This window comes from Epargyreus clarus, unplaced genomic scaffold, assembly GCF_041222505.1.
Source record: "Epargyreus clarus isolate Ecla_fem2 unplaced genomic scaffold, WU_Ecla_fem_2.2 ptg000004l, whole genome shotgun sequence".
Classification (NCBI taxonomy): Eukaryota; Metazoa; Arthropoda; class Insecta; order Lepidoptera; family Hesperiidae; genus Epargyreus; species Epargyreus clarus.
Window position 1 is genome coordinate 6,010,894 of NW_027332212.1, and position 27,315 is coordinate 6,038,208.

Genomic DNA, 27,315 nt, shown 5'->3' on the forward strand with positions numbered 1-27,315 from the left:
TGTCTGAGAATAATTAAGAAAATAAACAAAACGGAATAACAATAAATTTGAAGAAGTTCCTATAAGTAGGTACTAGGGTTTGGGCGTCGGACGTAGCTGGTTTCGGAAGCTCGATGCAGCAATTGAACGAGGGAGTTGCTATACACCTTTAAAGCTGCCACACCCATTTGTAGGGCGAAATTCTGGGTTTAAATTTAATTTCCGTGGAAACGTGTGAAAATCAATCTACATATAGGTACGAAAGGCTAAAAGTGTAACACGCAAAGCGGCCCCTTGATGATATGAGGTGCGTATCTTTTTTTTTATAATATAAGAGTAGCAGACGAGCATGCAGTCCACCTGATGGTAAGTGGCTACTGCCGCCCATGGACATCTGTAATCAACCCCAGATAGGATTAGATATTCCTACCTGAGGTCGGCCACAGATGCGCCGCTACCCCTGATGACTAAGCTGGAACGCATCGGAAAAGTCTGTCTCCCTTACCACACCCTTCAAACCGGAACACAGCAGCGCCTAACACTGCTTATCTTATATTATTCGTCAGGAGTGACAACGCATCTTTGATCGACTTCCTATAGCATTACCATGAGTTGGCATAGAAACGCCACTATAGAAATGGTAAATAGAAAACTATTGTCATTTTGCTAGTGAATAACATAACTACTATCGTTACGGTATTTCTTGACAACGTCTGTCAAATTAATGACTCATGGGACCGAATTTGTATCTCAATAGATCATAATGACATTCGCTAGCGATTTGATTTCGATAGGTTTTTTACGTATCGAGTTACGTAGTAGCTCACACTACGGAATTTAGTTCTACGAGTAACCACCAGAGGCGCTGTACAATTTTTCATACATTTATTTTACGCAGTCGCTAGCGAGTAATACTTTTGTAAACTCATGGTAGTCCTACTGTAGTCCTGTCCTATATCGAGTTGGTCACAGATGTCCGTAATCGACAATGACCGACGTCGACTACAAGCTTATTTCAACAACAACAATACTTTAATGAACCGCTAAAGTAATCTCAACTCGATCTCGTTACGCTCTGTGTTTGGTAGAAAGCAACATAGGAGACCTACAGCGTACACTGATAGCTAGATACTATGTATACTAAACCTACATGTGCCCTGGAAATGCGCCAGACGGCAGATCACAATTTTCCGCCGACTATCGATTCTTGCACGTTACGCACACAAACGCAGCGCGGATGCACACTCATGCAATGACCGTGCCCTTCAGTTTCTGTAAGGGCGCTGCGCTGCAACGATGTTGTGGAATAATTATTTGCAGTTGTCACCAGGTTTTTGTTTTCGTTAGGTTGACGTTGATCCCTTTGTAATCACAAATACCTCACAGATTTACTTATGTTAGAACAGATATTTTACGCGACTCATAATAAGTATAAAACATATCAGTTTACATATTTTTGGGCTAGATGTCTCCCACATAAAAGGCACTACTTTTGGGTACAACTCTGCAAATTATAAATAGCTTAATATATCTACTTGTGGTAAAATCCTAAACGTAATGTATTGTATCAATTTGTCCCACTGTGCCTCCGGAGATGAACCACGTTACCGAAATTACCATCGCCACACCTATTTTTGCCCAATAAGCGGGGTTGCTGCTGTGTTCTGTTTGAGAGGTTTGGTTGTGGTGTGTTCTGTGGGGAGACTTACTTATTAATCCAGGCGTTTCGACTTAGCTCTCAGGGGTAGCAATTTGTAATTGCTGTAAATAAACTATATTATAGTATAGTATTGTTCCTCATAAAACGATTTATCTTAGGAATTTTAGGCCTTTTCCTCTTAGGAAGTATAGGGAACATAGTATTGTACGGATCCCGAAGAAGGCTAGGATATTTTAATCAACTGCCAATATAATATGTAAGTTTCTTACTACCAAAGCCAATGTAATATAACACACAGACGCAGCTGAATTATGTAATACACACTAGCGTGTTGGTGTGAAGCAGACTTTACCAACACAAATGCGAATCATTGTGTGAGTGCCGGTTGCCGTGGAAGATGCACTGGGGGGTATGGGGTAAGGGGTAAAGCTCTTCAGGCATCGCTAAGCTTAAGTACACGCTTATACCAGTACTATTGTTTGAAACAACTAAAGGGTTACGAAAGTTATTTTCTTGTAAATAACTGTTGGTTGTTGGTACTCATAATAAACCTTTTAAATCGACTTTTGTTTAGGTCAGCGATTGTTACAAATTTTAGGAAAGTTAGGAATAATATGGTCCTGTAAGTACAATATTGTCTATGTAAAAAGTTAAACTTATTATTACTTATATGAAACTTAATTTTATTATGATACCAATATGGAATCTATTCAAAATGTTAATTTAGTTTCATCATTAGCTACCGATTAAATACATTATTATCTACCTACAAATGTCCTTGAATTAACTTTATATCGTCCTTTTTACTAAGACTGTCCTAGAGAAAAGACGGGGAAAGAGGACAATCTCGAGTATTGTTCTCTCACTACATAATATAGGTATCTGTAGTTATTTAAGATAATTATTTTAAGATACGAAGAGCTTGGAATAACTCTGAAGGAGGTCTACGCTGTAGGACAGGAAGTTCCACTACTACGACGTGTACGAACTCTACTTGGTTCAACTCTTCAAATATATTTAAAGTTGGTAGAACGCTTTGTGGTTTGACTCCGGCGGAACCAGCGCCAAACCTATTTTGCCTCATAATAGTAGCGTTAAGCGCTGCTGTGTTCTGGTTTGAATGGTGTGGTAAGGGTGACATACTTTTCCGATGCGTTCCAGCTTAGTCTTCAGAAGTAGCGGCGCATCTGTGGCCGACCTTCGGTAGGAATATCTAATCCTATCGGGGGTTGATTACCACTTACCGTCAGGTGAACTCTATGCTCATCTGCTACTCCTATATTATAAAAAATCTATATAATTCTCTTAAAAAGAAAGAAACCAGCGCTGTATTGCAACAGGAAATGCATAAGGAATTCTCATTCAATCCTCTTATTTTCATCCTTTGTTGAATCTAAGCCCCTTGCAGTTCGCTTTACCACAGAGTAAGTAAACAAGTAGACGAATAAATTATCGGCATTGTATGAGTATATGTAGAGGTTAATGACTGTGCTAGTGCATTCTGGCGCGATGTTTACTATGACAAATAATTCGTGTTGATAACGCTAAAAAGATATGTGTAAGAATAAATTATAAGTATATACCTAAGTTATAACTCAGATTCAAAAAACATTTATATAAAAAAATGTAAATTGCAATTTATATTAATATTTTTAAATTCATATAAAACATGTCAAAAACAAATTTATGTTTGTTATATTACGACTTAAGAATCTATTTGTTTCTTCGTCTAGGTTTTCTGCTGAACTCGCTTCACCGTGTTGTAGGTATAAGTATACTACTAAGTATTACTTGTACTTAGGATATCTGATTGCTGCAGCACATCTCGGATAAAATATCATATTTTGCGATTTTGGTATTTTCTGTGTGTGGTTTAAGGCGGCGTCTTTTTGCAGAGTTTCTGCAGCGATACAAACGTAAAAATATCGCGATATAGTCCGGAATCACGCGTAATCATAGATATATTAGTCTACGTCAGTAGGATAATATATCTATGCGCGTAATGCACATTCATGAAAACATACTGAATTGTTGCAAAAAGAGCGTCTATTAAAACTGACGTGGATGCATGCTCGCGTGTTTGTATTAAAAATATGATGCGGTATAGTCCGCGCCAAACTTCTCGTCCACTCTGAAGTTGTTGTGTACCACCATCTTTTAAAAACCATCATAGTTTAGGAAAGTTTTATTTCAAACCAGACATCGAAACTAGTGTCATCTCTTTCTCACCACGGTCTTGATTGTGTTTCGTGATACGCAGTTGAACAAAAAGCCCTTATTAATTTTTCGCTTATCCATTATATAAAACCAACTGAAATCGTCATAGGTATTTTGCTTAAAAAGTTAAATTTTCTGCAAAATAAATAATGAATAATATCGACCGACATAATACAAAACTGCTTATTGTAATATTACAAAAACAATCTTACTTTAACGAGGTCGTGGTACGAAATTTCAATGTATCACTAAAATAATATTGTTTTAAGAGATGGTAGTAACCCCCCAGGTGTAGTCAGAGAGCCAATGCGCGCTGTCTTCTTCCCGCTAATATCTACAATTTGCTTTTGCGACGTGTTTCGTTTCTATATTCAGAGCGGACTAGAAGTTTGGCGCAAGCTCTACACGCGTGCGATGGTTTTGTAGTTTGTACATGCGTTGCTGGAGGCAAGGAACGTTCGCACGCGGCGGGCGCCCGCTCGTTGATATACTGTGTTTCCAAATCTGTAACCCCGCTGTATTCGCCTCATTCAGGCATGTTTACAGGTTACGTTTGTTGTTTTTGTTTGCACATTTACTATTTAGTTATTATAGTTATAAATAAATTGTAGTAATCTAATAGGAGTACATATTAGAATGTATAACAAGATACAAAGCAAGCATAAAAAGCAACATGAGATAGGTATCTGTCAATCCTGTGATTTATCATGTGTGTATTAAAAATTAAATACCACTTGCTTAAATGTTGAAGGAAAACATTGCGACGAAACCTACTCGTCCGATTTTTTTTTAATCTTATACGTGTGTGAATTTTACTGACCCGCATTTGGCCAGCGATGGACAATAGTTTTAACCACTCGGAGTCTGAGAGATGGCAGTCATGGATTGAATACTCGTGGTAAGGGAGATATACTTTTCCGAGGCGTTCCAGCTTAGACCTTAGGGATGACGGAGCATCTGTGGTTTACCCCAGCTAGGTAGTTGCAGATATCCATAGGCAGCAGTAGCCACTTACCATCAAGTGGTCTGCATGTTCTTCTGCTACTCCATTGAAAATAAAAAAAATGTACAAGTTAATGTTAAATTAATGCAGGTCTTGATCGAGAAATCCGTGAGAACTTGTGTCATAGTAATGGTTATCATGTCCTTGTCATTTCTCTAGTCTAGGTAACAAGTCCTTCAGGTTACAACAACTTCGCCTCGACCTGATTATGGGATGTTTTCTCAGATATTAATCAATTCGGATCCGAAAATTAATTGAATACCAATTGAAGTAAACAAAGATAAATGTAATATTATTTATAAGCACAATAATGAACGTAGATAAGAAATGAAGGAGGACATCTACAGTTCAAATAATAGAGTAAATTAAAGAACTTAGGAATTATATAATTGGAATAAATTCGAAACTAATTTGATCACATTAATAAAATGAAGATTGAAAAAAACACTATTTTTGAAAAAAAAAAGTATTCTATATTATTACGAAAACATTTCAAATACACAGGGGCAAAATGTAAGCAGCTATGAGTAGGTAGTATTTATTTTTCGAAGACTCGCTTTAATATAGACGTTAAAACTATATGGTACCTTACGACTTTTTAGTATTAGTAACCACTTGTTAATGGAGCGATTTGTTGTGTTTTCGCATGGCTAGGCCGATGGATATTTAACAATAGTGTGAGACAGTTTATAATGAAGTTTATAGTCAAAAGGCCAGATTGACAAATAAACGCGACTTGAAAATCGCGTAACTCCTGATTCGCGTAAGTCCGGGTCCACGTAAGTCGAAGTATTACTGTACAATGCTATATAGCAGCGTTTCCCAGCCTTTTTCAGTCCACGGGCCCTTAGGAAATCAAGCACAGTTTTCACGGACCCCTTAATAAAATAAAGAGCGAAAAAAACGCAATCCCAAATATATTTTTTTTACAGGAGAGCCAAAACATTTTTTTTAGAGATGAATAATAGTGTTATACATCATTGGATGCATCTTTTTTAATTTTTTAAAATACCGTGTGCTTAGATCACCTTTTCTAATAAAACTGGTTTGCTGATTTTTCGTTTTGCGGCACTTTTGTATTTAATGAGCGATTTATGTATGGTCCAGAGATGACATCGCGGACCCCCATACATATACTCGCGGACCCCCAGGGGTCCGCGGACCACAGGTTGGGAACGCGGCTAATAGTATAGTACGAAAGGCAAAGTAATTTATTGGAAAATGTTGTTACCGTTTTATAAGTAAGTAAACAATACAAATCCCCATTTTTGGGGAGTGGGGTGGAGTGGGTCGAACCCATCTACTTAAAATAATCTGCGTAATTAAGCAATAGTTATTTTCATGGAAAGGATTTACATATTTTTGACTTGAAAAACAACATCTTTAGAAGCGGTAGTAACTTGTTGATGTTCAAAACAATTTCAGTTAAGTTTATTTCGGTTAAGTCAATTAACATTTATTCTAAATACAATATTTATATTTCAATTTGGATGAACGTAAACGAGAAGGTAAAATAATCTGGAGAAAATGGTTATAATACATAAATACAAAACCATAATTGAAATATTATCCCCTAAGTACATTCATTTCTAATCAAAGATAAGTATAGATATCTCATCGCCGTGTAATTGAAGAAAGCCATTAAATGGCTTAAACGGCTGACAATTCTATTAGCCATTTAATGGCTGTCATGGTGTAATTTACGCGGAACAATGCCGACAGCGCAGTTAAGAGGCGCAAAAACACGAAATGGAAGAAAAAGTGCGGAGAAATATAGTTTCATTTGTAAATTATCTAAATACATTTTTTAATATTATTCAAACACGAAAATGATTGACAGTGACAATTGTCAAAAGGTTACATTTTCTTGTTAGCAGCGAGTAAACTTTACTAATCTATGATTGTACCCTCGAGAAAAAATAGACCATAGATAATAACCACATTTATACAGGATCTAATGGAAGTTATAGCCTTGGGAGGATGAATTTTTAAAGAATATTTTATGCATAAAATTGTATTCACTGCCAATATGTAATATTTTTTTGTTCAGCACTGTTTGAAAATTGTTGTAACAAAATACTGTAGGTACTCCTACTGTTGTAACAAAATACTGATTATGACAAATGTGCCGGCATTGTATTTCTATGTAATATACATACTTATTGCTACTAAAATCACCATTTATTTTATTTTATTTATTTAAATTTCTTGTCACACCTTAAACTAGTGTAGCAAAGGGTAAACTTAATGCCTAATGGCATTCTCTGCCAGTCAACCCTGGGCGATGGCGATAACATGTGGTAGGCTTCTAAATCAAAACAATAAACTGCATACAATAAAATGACATAATATACTAAATACAAAAAAAATAAAAGTACAATTATACATATAATATACGTATATATATAATACAACTAAATATGTATATACATATAAATATATAAATATATAAATATATATAAATATATAAATAATGTGGACTATGAAAAATTGATAGACTCATCTGTCAAATGACTGTCGTAAATAATGCTCCCGTACCAGTCTCTTAAAGGTGGTTTTAGAAGGTGCTTTCCTGATGTTTTCGGGCAGAGCGTTCCAGAGTAGAATTGCCTGTACTGTGAAGGAATACTGGAAAAAACCACTTTTATGTGGTGGAATATTGACTTTTAAAATTCTTGAAGAGCGTAGCCCACTGGCGCGATCCGTACAGTGGAACTGAAATTTTTCCTTTAGATACGGAGGAGAAGTTGGATCATGTAAGATGGAATACAGAACCAGGAGAATTCTAGAGTTACGCCTTTGACGAATAGTTAGCCATTTAAGCTGACGTCTGAAGTTAGAGATATGGTCATACTTGCGTAAATTAAAAACAAATCGGATACAGTTGTTCAAGAGGCGGTCTAGCTTATCGAGAAGTTCCTCTGTTAGGTCTGGATAACACACATCCGCGTAATCAATGATGGGTAGAACGAGACTGTGTATTAATGTCAGTTTTGTCCTGTGAGGTAAAAAGTTTTTAAGACGATAGAGGGACTGCAGCGTGGCATTCACCTTGCGGCATATTTCAGTTATTTGCTCTCGCCAGCACAAATTTACATTTAATAGTATACCAAGGTTCTTCACCACGTTAGAAAATGGTATGACAGTACCGCCATATACTAGAGAGGGCAGATTTGCAAAGTCCACTCTAGTCATCAGTCTCGGACTACCCACCACTATCCCCTGACATTTAATCGGATTAACAGCAACGCCATACCTATGAGACCAAACTTTAACGGCCTCTAAGTTTTTATTGATAATATGTATAGCGTTGCCCACATCATCAACACTAGAATGGACATATAGTTGCAGATCGTCTGCATATAGATGATACGAACAGTTGATAAGTGAAGTGATGGAGTCGATAAACAACGAAAATAATAAAGGAGAAAGTATACCGCCTTGCGGAACCCCAGCAGTAAGGTTAGCCCATTCGGAGCTTTTCAGCTCAAGTCGGACTGACTGCTGACGGTCGCGAAGATAGGATGTAAACCACTTAAGGGCAGATGGGGCAATATTCAGATGAGAGAGAATGGAGAGGAGGATTTCATGGTCAACTGTGTTAAAAGCGTTTGAAAAGTCAATTAGCACCACGACTGTGATCATTCTGTCATCCATGGCCAGTCTTATATCATCGGTGACTTTAATTAAAGCAGTAGTGGTGCTATGACCCGGACGGAACCCAGACTGAAAAACGCACAGTAGGTTATGGTTACAAACAAAAGAGGAGAGTTGCTTTTGAACACAGGCTTCAAGAACTTTAGAAAGGAACGGAAGTATAGAGATTGGACGAAAATGATTCACAAGGGTGGGAGTTGGAACCTTAGGGAGAGGTCGCACGAATGCCTTTTTCCAAAGAGTTGGATATTGGCCCGATAATAGAGAGTAATTAATGATGTGCGTGATGATCGGTAGGAGAGTCTTTATTATCGGACATATCATGGACCTACTAATGTCATCACACCCCATTGCCCTTGATTTAATTGATGTAATAGTTGTCATTACTTCCTCCTGGGTCACAGGAGAAAATTGAAAATTAGGAATGCAGGGTGATTGCATGGCCGCAATTGAAGATTGTGTGCTACATCTGATTACAGGGTCCAATGATGAAGTAGTGACGAAATAATTATTAATGGAATCAAGAGAAAGAGACGGACCGCAATCATAGGTTAGTGGTTTACAAAAGCCAAGGGAGCGAAAAAATTTCCACACATCAGCGGAAGAAGAATTACTAATGTTATCATGAAAATATCGGCGTTTTGCTGCTCGTACCATCTGGTTGCACCGATTTCTCGCCGCTTTAAAAGATGACCAATTTAAATCGGTTCGTTCCTTTTTGAAAGCACGGAAGGCCCGATTTCGTCTTCTCATGGCCATTAGGATTCCTCTAGACATCCAGGGAGCCGGAGCACGCCGGGAGCCGGAGCACCATTGTGTTAAGCAATCGAATATCTTTGTTATTCAAAACAGTTAAGCACGAATAGTAAATTCTGTAGGCAATAAATACTAGAGATATGCCTAAGATGTTGTAAACAACTGCGTCACGCTTAAAAATATACCTATTCATTGTAAAATGTAAAAGGCGTCACCGAGTGCAGTGTGCAGCGTTTGAGTATGGTTTGAGCGTTATTATTATATTCGATTTACGTATGTTGCGTTTAATATCTTTCCTCAAGTGCGAATGAGCCTAATTCTCGGTATTCAATTCAGCAAAAATATATATTTGACGTTTATCTTAGAGTTCATTTAGGTTTGAAGTTTGTCCACTTACGACGTTGTGCCTTACAGGCGATGTAACGCGGCTGCCCGGCTGCCATGCCAGTTTACAGGGGCACGGGGAGGGGGTGGCTATGCATCTGTGTGCATTTTAGACGTGTGAGTGAGTCGATATCGTTGGGAGAGCGCACCTTTACATGCAAACTTTACAACTATGTATGCACAGTATGATGTACAGCATTGTAGAGGTGAAGGGTTGTGAGGTCGAAAGGCGATCTAGCGATGTTGTTTACTCGCTGCAGGAACTCTTATTCAATTACTGTGGATAAAAATGAAAGCAGATTTATCAGTTGGTATGTACGTATAAGATAATTTACTGTTATTGAGATCATTATCTTCATTAAAGACCTATTTCATTGGTCATGTAATTATATCCTTAACTTGTTTCTTCGTTTTTATTTAGTTGCCGCAATTACAAATGGCGGTTTTATTGACATATAGAAATACCTTTAGACAACCTTTCGGAAGACAAATACATCCAGTAGAGTTCGCTGGAAATCCAATTTGAAAATAAATAGAGGAAGAATGTAGATATAACTAACTAACAAAATAGATAACCTCTTTCCCTCGGGAAAGCCGTTTAAAAATAGTACTGGATGTGCCTATTTATCTATAAATAAATCGGCTAAGACCACTTTTCAGTACCTATCTTTTTTGTTTTGGTTCTAAGAGCAAAGTAAGCCCACAACAGTTAATGTATTTTTTAAGGATAAGGATAATTATAAATAATGCTTCTAATATTTTTTAATAAGAACCTATTTACTCGAAGATCGAGAAACATCTAATAACACGCCGTCTATTATTGGATTAGATGAGATTTGAAGGGATTAAATTGGATTATATTGAAAGATTAAAATATTCCGATTCTTTATAGCACAATAATTAATTTAAATAATTGATTTAAGTAGGTACTGTAGTGTTTATAACTCGTTATTGTTAAAATAGGTAATAGAATTAAATTTTTCGAAAAGAAAATGTGCATGTTCTATGCAAACAGATTAAAAAATAATTCTATTATATTAAAAACAACATTTTTTACATTATGAAGTAGATAACGAAGGTATCCTCGTTCCACTTGATGGTAAGTGACCCTCAGACCCACTGAAACTCCCTTAAAATACACCCAGTCGGAAATAGGTATAGAAATAGGTGGTGCGGTGTTCCTCTAATCAAAACACAGGTTTGTATGTGGTAGAACCCTTTGTGGTTCGACTCCGGCGGGACCACCGCCACACCTATTTCTGCCTAATAACAGCAGTGTTAAGCGCTGCTGTGTTCCGGTTTGAAGGGTGTGGTAAGGGAGACATACTTTTCCGAGGCGTTCCAGCTTAGTCCTCAGGGGTAGCGGCGTATCTGTGGCCGACCTCAGGTAGGAATATCTAATCCCATCTGGGGTTGATTACAGATATCCATGGGCGGCAGTACCCACTTACCATCAGGTGAACTGCATGCTCGTCTGCTACTCCTTATATAAAAAAAAAACTCGAAATGTTCTACTAATCTCGTATGTAAAAAGTTTTTATTGTTTTTCGTATTGTTATTGTCATAAAATAACTATGATAATTTATGGAAGCAGTCAACTAACTTACTAAGCAGCGTAAAATATTCTTATTTAATACTATTTACTATTTATATTTATAATCCATTCTGAAAGGTATACAAAACATTTTTATGTTTACAAATTGATAATTATTTTATGGTGGATAATTATGCTATTTATAAATTTTGTTTTCAGTATTTTGAGTTGGTCGTAGGATGTAACGACTGGGTATTAGGAACCTCATTATCGATATTACTCGGCTCTAATAAAATTAGTTTACGAAAACAAAGAAGAAGTTTAGTTATGTATCGTTTTTTTACTCTTGAAATTTTTTAACGATTATTTTCTAAATTGATTGTCTTATTTATTATTAATTAGTTTTGTAAACGTGCAGTTTGTTTATTTTTTTGTCTATTTACAATTATACTGTGTGTTGCATTTTCCTGAATACAGTATTTTCTTTCTTTCTTTCAAAACCATCGGCGTAATAATAGCGGGTAAGTATGCTAGAGATAAATGTTTTTTAAGATATAGTATAGTAGGAAGGTTACCAACGCCACACTTATTTCTAACGTGAAGAAGTTCTTGCGTTTCGGTGGAAGGGTGTCGAATCTGGATGTCAGCTAACGTCAGCGAATCTGGATGTCATGAGGCGGCCATGGAAGACAGTCACCGCATCATATAATATTCGGTGCTTTGCAAGAATAATGGCACAACTCAAAATTCATTTTTCTGTTAAAAATATAATTGAATCCCAAATATTTCCTATTTTAATGTGTCCTAACAGTACTGTGGTTATATAAATAACTACTTATTGTATTCATCATTATTTTAATTCTCATTTAAATAAAAGATTTAGAAACAAAAACATAGTTTAATTTTAAACTGGCGCTCCTGGCAAATTACCTTTTTTACTTGTGCCATTATTCTTGCAAAGAAGCGAATTATGGAGAAAACCCCTATCCTATATGGAGTTGGTTTCAAATGGTCCATGGGCGGCAGTAACCACTTTTATGGGTCTATTATTATAGCTGCATGATTTTTTAATAGATTAACCTTAGAAAAGTATACTTTCTTACCTTTTTTTTTGTTAACGATGGGGAATCCTCCAAAAGGTACCCGACGCCATGGGAGTGACGCCGGGTTATGTGGGATTTTTACCGCACTAAAACCCCCCCCGGTGGCCGTCCTCAGCGTTTGGTGGAGAACTCCGGGATCTCCAACGGAACACAACCGGAGTCCCCCTAACGCGATGCCCTTTTATCGGGCTCTGCCCTGGGGGGAGCAATTTACGCTCCTCTCACATCCCCTGGTGATTACAGCGATATGCGACCACACAAACCGCTGTCCTTCCCGGGGTCGCTTGCTGGACGGTTTGAGCTCCCACTCTTGCCGCCCGCAACCCCGGAAGCCCCTTTTAGTCGCCTCTTACGACAGGCAAGGGATACCTTAGCCCTATTCTGGTCCCGGTACTACAGACCTATTCTATGAAAATACAGAGAATTATACCTTTAAATACAATTTGTCCTACTATTTGATTACATACTAAGTTTGTAAATACTTTAACGATTGTTGTAGGTCAATAAACAGTTAGTTTTATTGTATCTATTACCAGTAGCGTAGTACATACTACATAGTAGGTACTTGATGGCAAACACTTCAAACACCCACTTCACGTTGTTAAAGTAATTCAAGAGATTAGATAGTACTCTTAAGGTGACTGTGCTTGTGCTTGGTCTACATCATCATCGCATCTGTGATGGGCTTAAGTAAATATGTTTTATATTGAGTTGGTTAAGACTGTAAGAGACTGTCTCTTACCATCAGTACCCTTACCATGAGGTTTTATGTTTTACAAATATGACTGTTTTGGTATTTGTTTACGTATTTGCCCATGCACATTCCAATCAGCGCCCCAAGCTAATTGTATCAGAACTATAGTGTCAGCAACGTAACATTAAATGTCTAAATTGTAAAAATGGCGCTTTTCGGTTTTGTCTCTCTTTTTTGCGAACATGTGAGGCAGACAAAACGACTTGAGCAGTTACCTACTTATTGTTACGTTTACTCAGTCTACTGAAGCAAACGGAACAGAATAATGGATTGAGTAAACGTAACGTAAAATTGAGGGATGTTTTGAAAACTCATGGTAAGGGTGCAGGTGGACTGCTTGCCTGTTTGCTATTTCAATATTTTCAATAAATTTTTACAAGTACGAGTCGAACTCGCACCCGGAGTGGATCCCGGAGGGTTTCCACCGAATTTTCATTTATTTTTATTTTTGATACGAGTTTACTATCCATACATTGACCTCAATTTATTCATTTTTTTATTTTTAGTATTTTTTGTTATACCGGTAACAGTACAAAATGACACACACAAATGACAACAAAAAATACACCTTGCATTGTTACGCTACCTGACAGTATCACATAAAAGGCTCAAACTCTATAAAGTAAATATTTTTTTTAATGAAAAATATTTTGAATTACATTCTCATATTAACCTATTTTGAACTTTTAATTAATCATATTCTGGCTTGGACTTTGCCAACCTAAATATTAAAATTGATTAGTGCGGTAAGAATCCCACATAACCCTACGTCGCTCCCACGGTATAGGGTACCTATTGAAGGTTTCCCCCTCGTCAAAAAAAAAAAGTAGTCTATGCTTCGATTCTAACCTTGCATATTACAGTAAATATAAGCAAAATTCTGTAAATCCTTCCCAATCTTTGTAAATAATGAAGAACACATGCTTGTGTTGCGTGTCACATGCAACGCATGCGCAGATTTCGTCACGATGGTTTCCCTCATTGTTAAAATAAGTTATAATTATTTGTAATACGCTCATAACTTTGAAAAATCTGAGATATGTGACTGGGATTTAATCCTCGGACCTCGATTGAGAGGCCGCGTTTCAACCACCAGACTATCACTACTTGTTCCTATTACTGCTATGTTAATAAACGTCCATTCCCCTGATATTATGTATAATCTGATCGCGCCGAGTCGTTCAAAGTGTCGTACATTACTAAACTTATGAAATGTCAATAGGACATAAATATTTATCAAGTTGATTATACAGTCACGTTGCAATTCACGCACCGTGGATGGCATTGTAGCAGCGCAAACATTGCATAAATCTATTATGTATAGGTAATTATCGGGCTTAGTTCCAAGTACATATTTTTGATGGTTTGAAGTTGATTAACAAATAAGACGACCGTATGTACATTAGGCTGTAAATACTGTAATCGATTTGTTAATTTTACCTACGTGACCATCCAAAAGTTTCATAGACCTTGATTGAAATGTTGCGTAATTCTATCGGAACAAATTTGTGACATTTTGTTGTTTGAAATTTGGGTTGGCGTATTGGACCAAATGGGGAACATTGGATCAAATATGTTTGAATGTACACAAGACTGTTTGCCAAACATATGGCAGATTCCATTCTGTGAATACGACGTCAGCACTATTATATTTTATTATCTGTTCGCTATTCTGTACAATTGAGTTTTCAGAAATGTTTCGTCTATATGTCCTACCTTACAAACAAATCGTGTATGACCCCTTTAAGTAACTTTAAATAAATGAATAATTGTATAATATCTCAATAATGAGAGAATTATACCAATATTCAAATAATTAACAAATACCTCTATTTCATGTCAATGTATGTACATATAAATAAATACGGTTAAACAACAATAGATCAGTGGAGAACGAGAAGAAAATAGAAACTTAAAGGTGCTAGAACATTTTGTGGTTCGACTCCGGCGGCACCACCGCCACACCTATTTCTGCCTCATAACGGCTGTGTTAAACGCTGCTGTGTTCTGGTTTGAAGGGTGTAGTAAGGGAGACAAACTTTTCCGAGGCGTTCCAGCTTAGTCCTCAGGAGCCACAGATACGCCGCTAGCGTATCTGTGGCCAACCTTAGGTAGGTATATCTAATCCTATCTGGTGCTGATTACAGATGTTCATGGGTGGCAGTAGCCACTCACCATCAGGTGGACTGCATGCTCGTCTGCTATTCCTTTATTATAAAAAAGAAAAAATAAAGATTGATTAAGTAAGTAGTTAATAAGAATGTAGATATAACTCATATATAAAAAAATAACGACATTATCAATTACAACCAAGTGCTGTGTGGGGTTTTGGTTAGTTAGAAGGTAGGGCGTCCAACTTAGTCCTCACGGGGGGCATCGTATCTGTTGCCGATTTCAGGTAAGAAACCAATGTAAGCGTTCTTTATCTATAGATATCTATGGCAGTGGCAACTCACTTTCAGGTGCACTGCATGCTCATTTGCTACTGCCACCAATGTACATCTGTCATCATCTTCAGCCCACGTTGTCCACTGCTGGACACAAGCCTCTCCCAAGGTCCGCCACTGAGTCCGCCACTGAGTTCGGCTCTCCTCATCCAACTAGTTCCGCCGCCCGGCGCAGATCGTCGAGCCACTTTCCAGGAGGGCGTCCGACACTACGTTTGCTTGGACGCGGCAACTCCAAGCACATCTGAAACCAATGCTATAAAGAGCCTATAGAATTGCGGTTTTTCTTGAAGCCGAACTTCTTAAGAAAGTCAGCCGGCGTCCACAACCTTCCGTCGGAAGATCCCGGAGCTCACCAACAAGCGCTGAGGACGGCCACCTGGGGGTTAAATCCCACATAGCCCGGTGTCGCTTTCTACGGCGTCAGGTACCTTTGGAAGCTCTTCCCCTCGCGAACAAAAAAAGAAAAGATATCTCTCCTGTTGAACCATATTCACTCTACCACATTTTGATTTATATACGATAGTTGTGTTTTGTGTTATTTGTCTGAGATGGTATAAAGAGATCATTATACTAGTTTATATGTGTTTTATTTACTATGTACGAACACCAAACAAGTTATTTTAATACAAATGACGTGTTAATACAATGTTATATACGGAGGAATTTATTCGGATTTCAGAATAAGGTGAATGAGTAATATTTTGAAAAATATCACTTTAGATTATAGAAATATCGAAAATGGAATAAAAATGTAAGTATGACAAGTATACTCGTTCTATACCTATATTATATACCTCTCGTTATTTACCTATAAATACTGATGTGGGGTGCAAACATAGTGTCAAACACAAGATAATTAAAATTAGTAGATTATACCGGAAATGAGGAGGAAAAGTGCCATCCACGACTTATTAGCAATTCGTTACAAGTTGTTTCAAAATATATCTTAAAAGTCAATCCCAAATTGTGTCAGTGTAAAGGATGAAAGCTTTTACATAAAAATCTTGACAAAGACCGATCTATCTCTTTATATGTATAAACAAATGCTATGAGTACGATAAAAGATGTATGAATTGGTGAACATTTATTTTTCACCTTCTAAGTATTGTCTCATGAAAGTGAAAAAATGTCTTAACACCTAATCTTTAAACCTTTATATGTAATATCGTTGTCAGATAAAAATATTAAGTTTATATCAATAAATAGAAGCTTTGAGATTTCATTTTGTGCATTGAAAGCAGGGAACGGATCCGTTTCTGTATACAGATGAGTGTGGCTTGCAACAGAATGTATAATGCATACTGGCATGGCGTCGCCGGCCCCCGGGAACACATTTGCATTCAGATATAAGTGGAAATTGGAAATAGCAAGCTGACTACATTGTTTACAAAACGAGGTCCTGTAACTGGTTTATAAGTTCAACCCACCCTACAGTGGCCTCAAATGTCTATGTATGTAATTCAGGATTGTAAGATCTAGAAAGTCGTAAGTTGAACTCGATAGTTCCATAGATTTTGACTTAGTGCCTGTTCATATGTACCACATCATACTATAGCTATGAAATCGGCAAGCAGTGGTTACGTTTTGGTTGCGTTGTGGTTGCGTCGTAGTTGCCTTGTGGTAACTAAAAACGCATTATTATGTTAGACTGTCCGATCTTATGCGTAGTGTCGATTGTATTTACTTTGTGGCTACGATGTGGGAAAATGCGTCAACATTGTTGATCTGGGCAAAATGTGGTGTTTTGAACAAACGATGCATTTTAAAACAAAGCACGCGCTCATACAGTGTGGTTTAGTTGTGGTACTTGTGAATAGACACTTAGTGCGCATTGCGCAGTGCATGATTGACGTAAGGAATGATAAATAAACATTAAAGATTCTTCAAATTTCGGATCCCAATTAGTATCGCTTTACGGCCGTGGATTCCATGGTTTTTGCTGGAGCTCCGCAGGTTTCCAGGCGATTTACAGATTCTTATGTGAAGACAGACAGGCAGTCCTTCTGACGTAACTTGTCATTGTCACGGCAGTTAAATACAACAGGGTACCAGCTGAAGATGATTCACAGTTGTGTCGTTCTGAGCAATTAAGTTTCAGATTACTTTGTATAAATAAGTAATTGGTACATTATTGGTAAATAATACGCTTCCAGTTGAATCACAACAGGTCATTCCTACTTAGTATTACCAGCAATAAAGTGTTAAGCGCTGCTGTGTTCTGGATTGTAGGGTGCGGTAAGGGAGACAAACTGATTTGAGGTGTTCCAATTGACTCGTCAGGGGTTCAACGCATCTGTGGCCGAGTTAGAACTCTCATCTTAATTGGGATTATAGATCTACATGGATCGCAGTAGCTACTTACCACCTGTCTGCATGCTGGTTTGCTACTTCTCTAGTATAAACTAGAGAATTATTAGGAAAACAAAAATCCGACTGCTTAAATATGAAGCCTGTTACCGCAATTTAGGCGAATTCAACGACACCTCATATGTTTAAATCCGTCAAGCCGTTTAAGCTTTAAAGCATGCCAAAGAATAAAACATGGTTTTAAGGAACATTACCCTCCGCATTCGGTTAAATAAGCAAGTGGTGGGTTGTTTGTAGCCATCGTCGGATAACAAACACTTCGCCCACCCGTTTATACCAATTTAGAAGGTAGTAGGTAGGAAGGTAGTATTATATAATACCAATATAAATGGAAAATAAATAATGCGAACCTTTGAGATGTTTACACGTGTCACTGGGTGAAAACGAGGGAGTATTATTCATAATAAAATTTTCCCCTCAGATCTTAAGGAAATCGTAAATTATTGATAAGCTCCTTTTTAAGCGATTTCAGCATTGGTGAGGTTTTCTTCTTGAAACGTAATATGTTAGAATTGTACTAATTGGATTTTATTCTGCCAGGGATTTGAAGGTGGTGGAATCCTTTGTGGTTCGACTCCGACGGCACCACCGTCACACCTATTTCTGCCTCATAAAAGCAGTGTTAAGCGCTGCTGCGTTCTGGTCGGACGGGTGTGGTAAGAGAGACATACTTTTCCGAGGCGTTCCAGCTTAGTCCATCGGGGTAGCGGCGCATCTGTGGCCAACCTCAGGTAGGAATATCTAATCCTATCTGGGGCTTATTACAGATTTCCATGGGCGGCAGTAGCCACTTATCGTAACTACTTATAAAACAATAACAGTTTCCTATGTTTAATAATCAAAAAATATCTATACTAATATTATAAAGAGGAAAACTTCGTTTGTTTGTTTGATTGTAATGAATAGGCTCAAAAACTACTGGACCGATTTTAAAAATTCTTTCACCATTCGAAAGCTACATTATCCACGAGTAACATAGGCTCTATTTTATATGAAATATATTTGATAAATAGATTTTAAAGCGGTACAAAGCTTGCCGGGTCAGCTAGTATTATATAAGTTAACAAATTACAATTTATGCAATGTTAATTTACAATTACGATGTAGGTAGAGGGTGAGGTAATGTGGTAATCTTGCCGGCGCTAGACATAATACATTATGCTAATATTTGTAAGACTTCACCACACATTAACACATGTTACAAACGAGTGCACCTGTCAGACATCGTATGCGAACTACATTGGATAGTGTCTTTTATCCAGTTTAGCGTCTTGTTAACCAACCGCGAAAAGGAGGAGGTTCTGTATTAGGCTGTGTTTTTTACTTTTTTCAACTGATAACTGCGACCGCAATTTTTTTCTTTTTTTTATAATATAGGAGTAGCAGACGAGCATGCAGTCCACCTGATGGTAAGTGGTTACTGCCGCCCATTGACATCTGTAATCAACCCCAGAAAGGATTAGATATTCCTACCTGGGGTCGGCCACAGATGCGCCGCTACCCCTGAGGACTAAGCTGGAACGCCTCGGAAAAGTATGTCTCCCTTACCACACCCTTCAAACCGGAACACAGCAGCGCCTAACACTGCTGTTATTAGGTAGAAATAGGTGTCACGGTGGTGCCGCCGGAGTCGAACCACAAGGGGTTCTACCACCTTCTAAATTGTTAATGAATAGTGTTATGATATCCGAATTTAATTAATTATTTCATAATAAAACCTCCTTTTGTATGTGGCGACTCTCTTCTGGTATGTGGCTACTGCTGCTTTGTATCCGGACATATGTTATGAACCTCAGATAAGATTATATTCCTACCTGTGTTTGAGAAGTTTGAAGGGTACGGGAGACATACTTTTCCGAGGCATGCAGTTTAAGTTAGTTACTTCTCATGTTCTCATGGCTGCACTGCTATTATTAGGCAGAAATAGCTGTGACGGTAGTGCCGTCGGAGTTAAACCACAAGGGGTTTTACCAATTACATAATAGATATAAATAAGATGGGGTAACAATTAAAGTAATTGGGAACTTTCCATTCGGGAAAAGCCGTGCTAATGACAATCAACTTAATAACAAAATGAGCTAATCAATTTGTATTAAATCCTCGATACTTGACTCCCTATATCATTTTCATCTACTGCAGTTATAGTATTAATCCTTTCAATACATATATCGTTGTAAGCCCATTACTGTCCCACTGCTGGGTACGGGTCTACTGTTAGAGACCGCGCTGACAAATTGATAGACTTCATATAGTGTTTGAGAACTTTTTTTTTTTTTTTAAATATGCATGTCCTCATGATGTTTTCCTACACATATTTGGGATTCGAACTTCGGCGTCTTCGACTGAGAGGTCTTCAAATCACAACTGATGTACAGCACATAAAATTTATTAATTCATTATCTTTAATTGTAAATTTGATTATGTGTATAGGTAGGTTTACTTGAAAATTAGACGAGCTTACCTGTAAGCGAAGTCTGATTATAATTTTATGAATGGTGATCTGAAATATAATTGAGAATTACAATGTAGTATCCTTCTTCCCACTCGTCGGCATCGCGATTGTTTAGCCTTTTAAAAACAAAAAAGTTTTAAGACCTCTGACACTGCGTATGACAGTGACACTGTATTGACAGCTACCTCACTTAATTTAGAGTATCATTTCCAACTTAGTCTCCTTGATAATATGCATGCTGTCTATATCTAGGAGACTCTTTTGTTCTTATTGTTGCAGTATGGGTTTTGATTTTGGGAGGGTGGGTAATTATATTTCAGATCACCATTCATAAAATTATAATCAGACTTCGCTTACAGGTAAGCTCGTCTAATTTTCAATTTTATTTCATGGTGATCTGAAATATAATTGAGAATTACAATGTAGATGTTTAGAGACAACTGCAACAATGGAACATGTAATTAAATTAAAGATTTATTACCATACATATATATTATTATATGGATTTAATTACATTGCTGAATATTTATTCGTTCTGCATCATATGGATGAGATGTTGTGAAATCCATAGTGCTTAGTGAGATTTATTCTCAATAATAAAATATATATAAAAATACAACATGAAAATATCATATTAATAAGAAATTTTTGTCTTAATTAGGTATAATTATAAAATATACATAATTATTAGGATTGCTAACTGAATATTTACTCTTACTGTATAATATGGATGAAATGTTCTGAAACACATAGTACTAAGTGAGATTCCCTCTGAATTAGATGAAATAATATTCAGTGCAATAATAATGCAATATTTTTCTCTAAATATATTATTACTAAAATTGGCCAACAATAATAATAATAGTAATATTGCAATTTAGTCAGTATTAATGATTATTCAATTCAAGCTTTTGCACCTTGCAAAAAATAAATACATACAAGGTCGAAAATATGTTTTCTACCCTCCATAGTATGTCATAATTATGTGTAGAATTAATTACTTGGTCAATTTTATTGACACAAATAATACTATTTCCTTTGCTATGTAGCAATATATGTATAAATATGTTTCATATGTGATGTGCATTATATAATAATGTACTTTTATATAATACTATACTTATATGTACCAGTAGGTACATTGTATGCATTCCAATATTATTAAAATAGGAAGCCATCCCATGTTGAATATTTAGGAATTAATACCATTATTTATTGACAAATTATGATTGGGTATTTGATTTGATCTTGGGAGGATATATGCCCCATGTGAGATAAATTTATATTTTATGTTGTAGGTATACCCGGTATAATATTGGGTGTTATACCTACATTGTTTCATTATATTAGTGTGCATGTTCAAGAGGGACATGATCATTCTTAGATCAATGAAACATTTTAGTTTTATATGACTTCCTGTTTTTGTAGGTGTGTATCGGATTTGCAAAAGTTACTTATACTTTTTGCTGTACCATGCTTATGCATGCCCTCTGTAAAGTTACATATCTATATGGTTGGTTGGAAAGCTTATGATGTGTTTCCTTTTGAAATCCAATCTGACTTTCGATCTAACATCTTTTCCTAAAAATGTGTGTAACTATCAGTTATGTGTATGTATAAGTTGATATCAGTTTTCATAGCAGTATTTATGTATATGATTATTTCAAACCCCATTCATGACTAGACCAGAAAAGCTTATCTTTACTCAAAAGTATTTGTGCTGAGCATTTCCAGGATTAATTCAGTTTTAATAAGTCAAATATTTTATAATTTCCATGGGGTTCTGGCTTACTTAGCCTGTAATGATTACTAACACAGCAGGTTCTAGTTACAGCTCTGCCAGTGATAAATTATAAAGTTATTACCCACATTTTTCTCCATCTTAATTCTTTAAGAGAAGGAAATTAGAGAAATCTTCTATATATAATAATTATTTATATATATAATATAGTTTTCTTTGTTCCAGGTAAGATGTCTGCCATGTGTGTCCTATATAGTAATGTTAGAGTCCTATATAGTAACGTTCATCACACATACCCCTAAGGAATTCCTATTAATTCTAGGGATGCTAGATTTACATTTGAGAATTGATTGGACATGCAGCTTACTTTCTTTGTTTTATGTTTTATAAGAGCATCTAAGTATACACACTAGGCATAAAAGACCCAAAGAAGATATCATATTAATGGCTGGCCATTCGCATGATATAATAATATTGTTATTATTTTTATATCATTAATGTGTCACATATTACCATGGTGGACATTATTAAATTTCATTATGAAATGATAACAATTTCAGTTTTATTGTAACTAACATAGACATTATAAAGACTTAAGTGCAATAGCAATTCTCATATTATGCTTGTCTTTATTCCAGGGTTAATGGGCTGTTGTGTTATTTGTTGACCTGATGACTGGTGTATAAATGTATGATGCATGTTTCTATATAAACCCGGTGTTGCTAAAGGAAATGTTTAAGCAACAATATAAATAATATATTATTATTTGATTGCATTTTGTAATGTTGGGAGTACCAGGCTTCTGTTGTAAAACATTACATAGGTACTACCAATCTTTAGTCAATTTTTTCATGATGATCAACCTCATATTTTAAGCAGTTATGTACAGTAAAAGTGAAAAATATGTGCAGATATTTAATAATTAACCATATGTTTGTGGACTGAACTTCCAAACCTTTAATTATTACTGTATTTATTCCTATTGAGTCACTGAAAGATAAGTGTAACGAAATCCAAAATGTTAATTTTGTATAAATTCTCACATTTGTACATAAAGTTCACTCTTGACATTCACATATTTGCATTTATGTCACATATGCCACATAAATAAGTAATACTAGACAAGGTTTTTGAATTATTTACAAGTATGGACATTTATTATTTAGCACATTTGTATTGTTATAGTATTGCAGGTATTGTTATAGTACCTGGCCTTAGAATAAATCATAAAGGTATTTGTGTCCAAAGACAACTCCAGACTTCTGGATTGATTTTATCACTGTAAACCAGTGTATTAAATAGATAATTTAAAAACTTCAATTCAAGTTACATCTATATATAATAGAGTTATATATATTATGTAAGCTCAATGACTTTAAGTAGGTACTCTGTACCAGTAGTTAAGTGGTGCATTATAGTTCTGATTGTACTCCTTGATACAAATCTCCTTAGAGTTATACCTTAATAATACGAGTATTTCCTGAAATCCGCAATATCTTGAAATACACCTAATCTGGATGTTAGGATATTCATATATACCTAGCCCAAAAGATATCAAATCAAACAGCTTTATATAGCTGGTAACTGATTAACTTTTATTATACATAATTTGTATATATGTGAGTAAGAGGTACTACAATATAACCCATGTAATATTGTTTACTTTGAGCCATGTATAGGTACCTGTTATTTGCTTATAAAACAGCTGAAATTGAGTAGGAACTATAGAGTATCCATAACAAATCAATGAACTCTGCTCGATTGTGTTGAGGTATTAACACAGAATGCTACTATCAAAGCTAGGACTTCAGACGCTGGATCCAATATATGGGATACTTATAGTATTCTTTCTTCATGTAACTAAAAATATATTGGACAGATATGTGTCAGTATCAATAAGCCGGAGTCTTGTTTGCTTAATCATTGTCCTCCTGATGTGGTTCTTTTGAGAGAACATGCCTTCCGTTCTATATCAGGTTAACATGAAACAGTTGTCATGTATATACACCAGTGTGTATGTGATAATGTGAAGAGCACATCTATTACCATTTGAGATCGAGCATTGGATTAACTAGTATGCAAAAATAATTTTGTCATCAATGTTGTAAGATTTTTATCTTGACGCCATATATTAAATTTTAATATCATATAACACAATTGATTTGTGTGGAACAACCAATCTCAACCAATTTAAAATTGGCAACGGGGTGCTGCATAAAACATTTGTCACAAATGTCTATTTTAGACATTGTTTTCTGATAAGATAGCTAGTCTTCTATCATTTGTAATGCAGCTAAGTGAGTTTCAATGTCTTCAGTATGATTCCGTTACATGAGCTAATGAGCATCATGCTGTGCAGTGAATCCTGATAAGATTCTTATATGCACGGGGTTATATTTGTTTTGGGTTAGCGCACCAGCAATGTGATGATTCCTATTTTCTGTTCTCCACCATGTATTACATATATTTTTATCGTGTGTATTGTGGTGGAGCATAAATTACCTATTATGACCTTTATAGGTAGCACTAGTTAAAGTGTTATTCTGAGAAGAACATCAAAATGTACCAGGTTGATTTCCTCAGTTCTCATTGGAATATGTCATTCATCCAGTTGCTTCACACATACCTCCCAATTTTAGAGAACTCTGATGATATTATTGTATTCACTCGTTGTCCCAGTATGTTGACATAATATTTTCCATTTCTGTTAGGACACTGTTTTGTCATATAGTTACAAATATGTTTTGCTATTTGCAATAACTCCATGAATGATTCCTGAAATTATAGCTGGTTCTGAAAATTATTTTGTCAGAGTTGGTATAACAGGGATGGCATAACCTTGTGTTGTAGCAGCTCTAGCTTGGTGCTTATAAATCATTCATGCTTTATGCTGTGTATTGTTAGTGCAATAGCTAGTGATGGAAGCATTCAAGCCATTTGCCACATATAAATGTAAGCGCAGGTATCTCATACTCAATGGCAAATGAGTGAAACGTTTAGTGTCAACAAAGTAACACTTGGAGTATCTCGTACTCGACGGTTCTGATGCTTTGTATATTCGACCACTTGCAACATAGAAATGTTAGCGCGAGTATCTCGTACTCAATGGCGAATGAGTGAAACGTTTAGTGTCAACAAAGTAACACTTGGAGTATCTCGTACTTGACGGTTCTGATGCTTTGTATATTCGACCACTTGCCACATAGAAATGTTAGCGCGAGTATCTCGTACTCAATGGCGAATGAGTGAACCGTTTAGTGTCAACAAAGTAAAACTAGGAGTATCTCGTACTCGACGGTTGTGACTCTTTGAATATTCGAACATTTGTCACATATAAATGTTAGGGCCAGCATCTCGTGCTTAATGGTGAACATGGGAACCATTTAGTGTCGACAAAGCGACGCCACGAGTATCTCGTACTCGGGTGGGTGGTACTCGTGGCTCGGGTGCATTTTGTATTTGGACCATTAATTGCTAAATTATATGCATAAAAATGCAAGCATCTTACGGTTAATGGCGAATATGAGCACCGTTTGGTGTCTGTAACGTGTAACAGCGAGATTGGCGTGCGTGAATAGTTTTGAGGTTGTAGATACGAGAAAGTTTTTCGAACAATATAGTTTCTTTCTGAGCATGTTAGTTATTTAGGCATTTTTATAGTCGTGCACACATACTGTAAAATGTGAATAATGCATTATTTTCTTACATACCTGGTAAGTAATTTGTACATAACCTCTGTACCGGTGATCCAATCCGAAGAAGTGCTTCGTAAATTCCTGCTACTGCGACTAAAACTACGCAGACGTGATTCTTCATTCCTAGTTTCCATTTTCTTCATTTTTTCACTAGCTTTGCTTCACTATACACGTTTAACAAAACTTTGAAAAAATAGTATCACGATGCCTTGGAAGCGCGAAAAAGAAGTGAGGTAGCTGTCAATACAGTGTCACTGTCATACGCAGTGTCAGAGGTCTTAAAACTTTTTTGTTTTTAAAAGGCTAAACAATCGCGATGCCGACGAGTGGGAAGAAGGATACTACATTGTAATTCTCAATTATATTTCAGATCACCATGAAATAAAATTATATTTATAGTGGTCATCATTGAAATGAAAATTCGTAATTTTACACATATCATTATCTATTTAGTGACAAAAACATGCATCTCCGTTGTATTCGTGGCTTGTGATTTTCGTATAACTGCGTGCATTCGTCCTTGTGGATAATCATAGGCGATGTCGAGTGTGACTTGACGAGACCTTATCGCTGACGACCGGTACCGTACGCATTTATTATTTTACATATGCAAGCGCGCGGCGCCTCTCGCGGTCAGTTTGTGGGTTTTACCGAATTCGAAGTAGCTGGAAGTACTATTTAGCTGTGTTCACGATAAACTTACTCAAATTAATGCCATTATTTTAACAAACAACAACAATAACAATGTTTCTTATCATATCACTTACATATTATTATTTGTCTTTTCTAAACCTGCCTTGAATAAATTTGTGTCTTTGGAGCACTTGCGTATAAAAATTGGATGGATGGGGTAATAAACTATGTTTGGCCGTATGTATTTTACAATATTTCGATGCTCTCCCTTGCATTATTAAAATTGTTTTTGTTATGTTTGTTTTTTCACACTTTTTATTTCACTTTTCTAAGCGCACGGCAGTGCCTTAGGCAAATTTGAGCCTTTGGAGCAATTCCACATAAAAATTGGATGAAGAGCAATGATATTCTATGATGGAGGGTACTTACCATGTTTGTCTGTATTGCGATATACAACCTTAAATTATTAATATTATGTTTGGTATGTTTCTTTAAATTTCATATAATACAATTTGATTTTACATTTTGACTTTTCTAAGCGCACGGCACTGCGTTAGACAAATTTGAGTCTTTCAGGCGTTCCATATAAAAATTAAATGGAAAATTCCACAATCGTCACTCAAAGACAATTTAGATTTTTTTCTGCCAGAAATTAAAACTTCGTAAAGCGTATATAATTTATAAAAATAAAAAAAAACTATATAGAGCGTTGATAATTATAAAATTACAGAAACATTTTCTTTACATATTTTTCAACTAATAAAAAGTAGGTAAGTGCTTAAGTTTCTATCTTAATTCCTTTTTTATTAATAGATATTGTAATTAATTTAAATGAATGTCTACGACGTGGCTAATTGTGAGATTCCTAGCAACTATTGTGGCCACTATTACCGCAAATATATTTAATTATATAATTAAAAAGACAATGAG

The 27,315-nt window shown here is 36.1% G+C and overlaps 1 long non-coding RNA gene across 1 annotated transcript in view; it reads left to right on the forward strand.

The window, feature by feature from the left end:
• Positions 1-9,793: 9,793 nt before the first annotated feature.
• Positions 9,794-27,315, forward strand: part of LOC140757172 (uncharacterized) — a 28,086-nt gene continuing 10,564 nt past the window's right edge. Inside the window, exon 1 of the long non-coding RNA XR_012103941.1 lies at positions 9,794-9,967. This is a non-coding gene — a long non-coding RNA (uncharacterized LOC140757172). The remainder of the gene's footprint in view (positions 9,968-27,315) is intronic.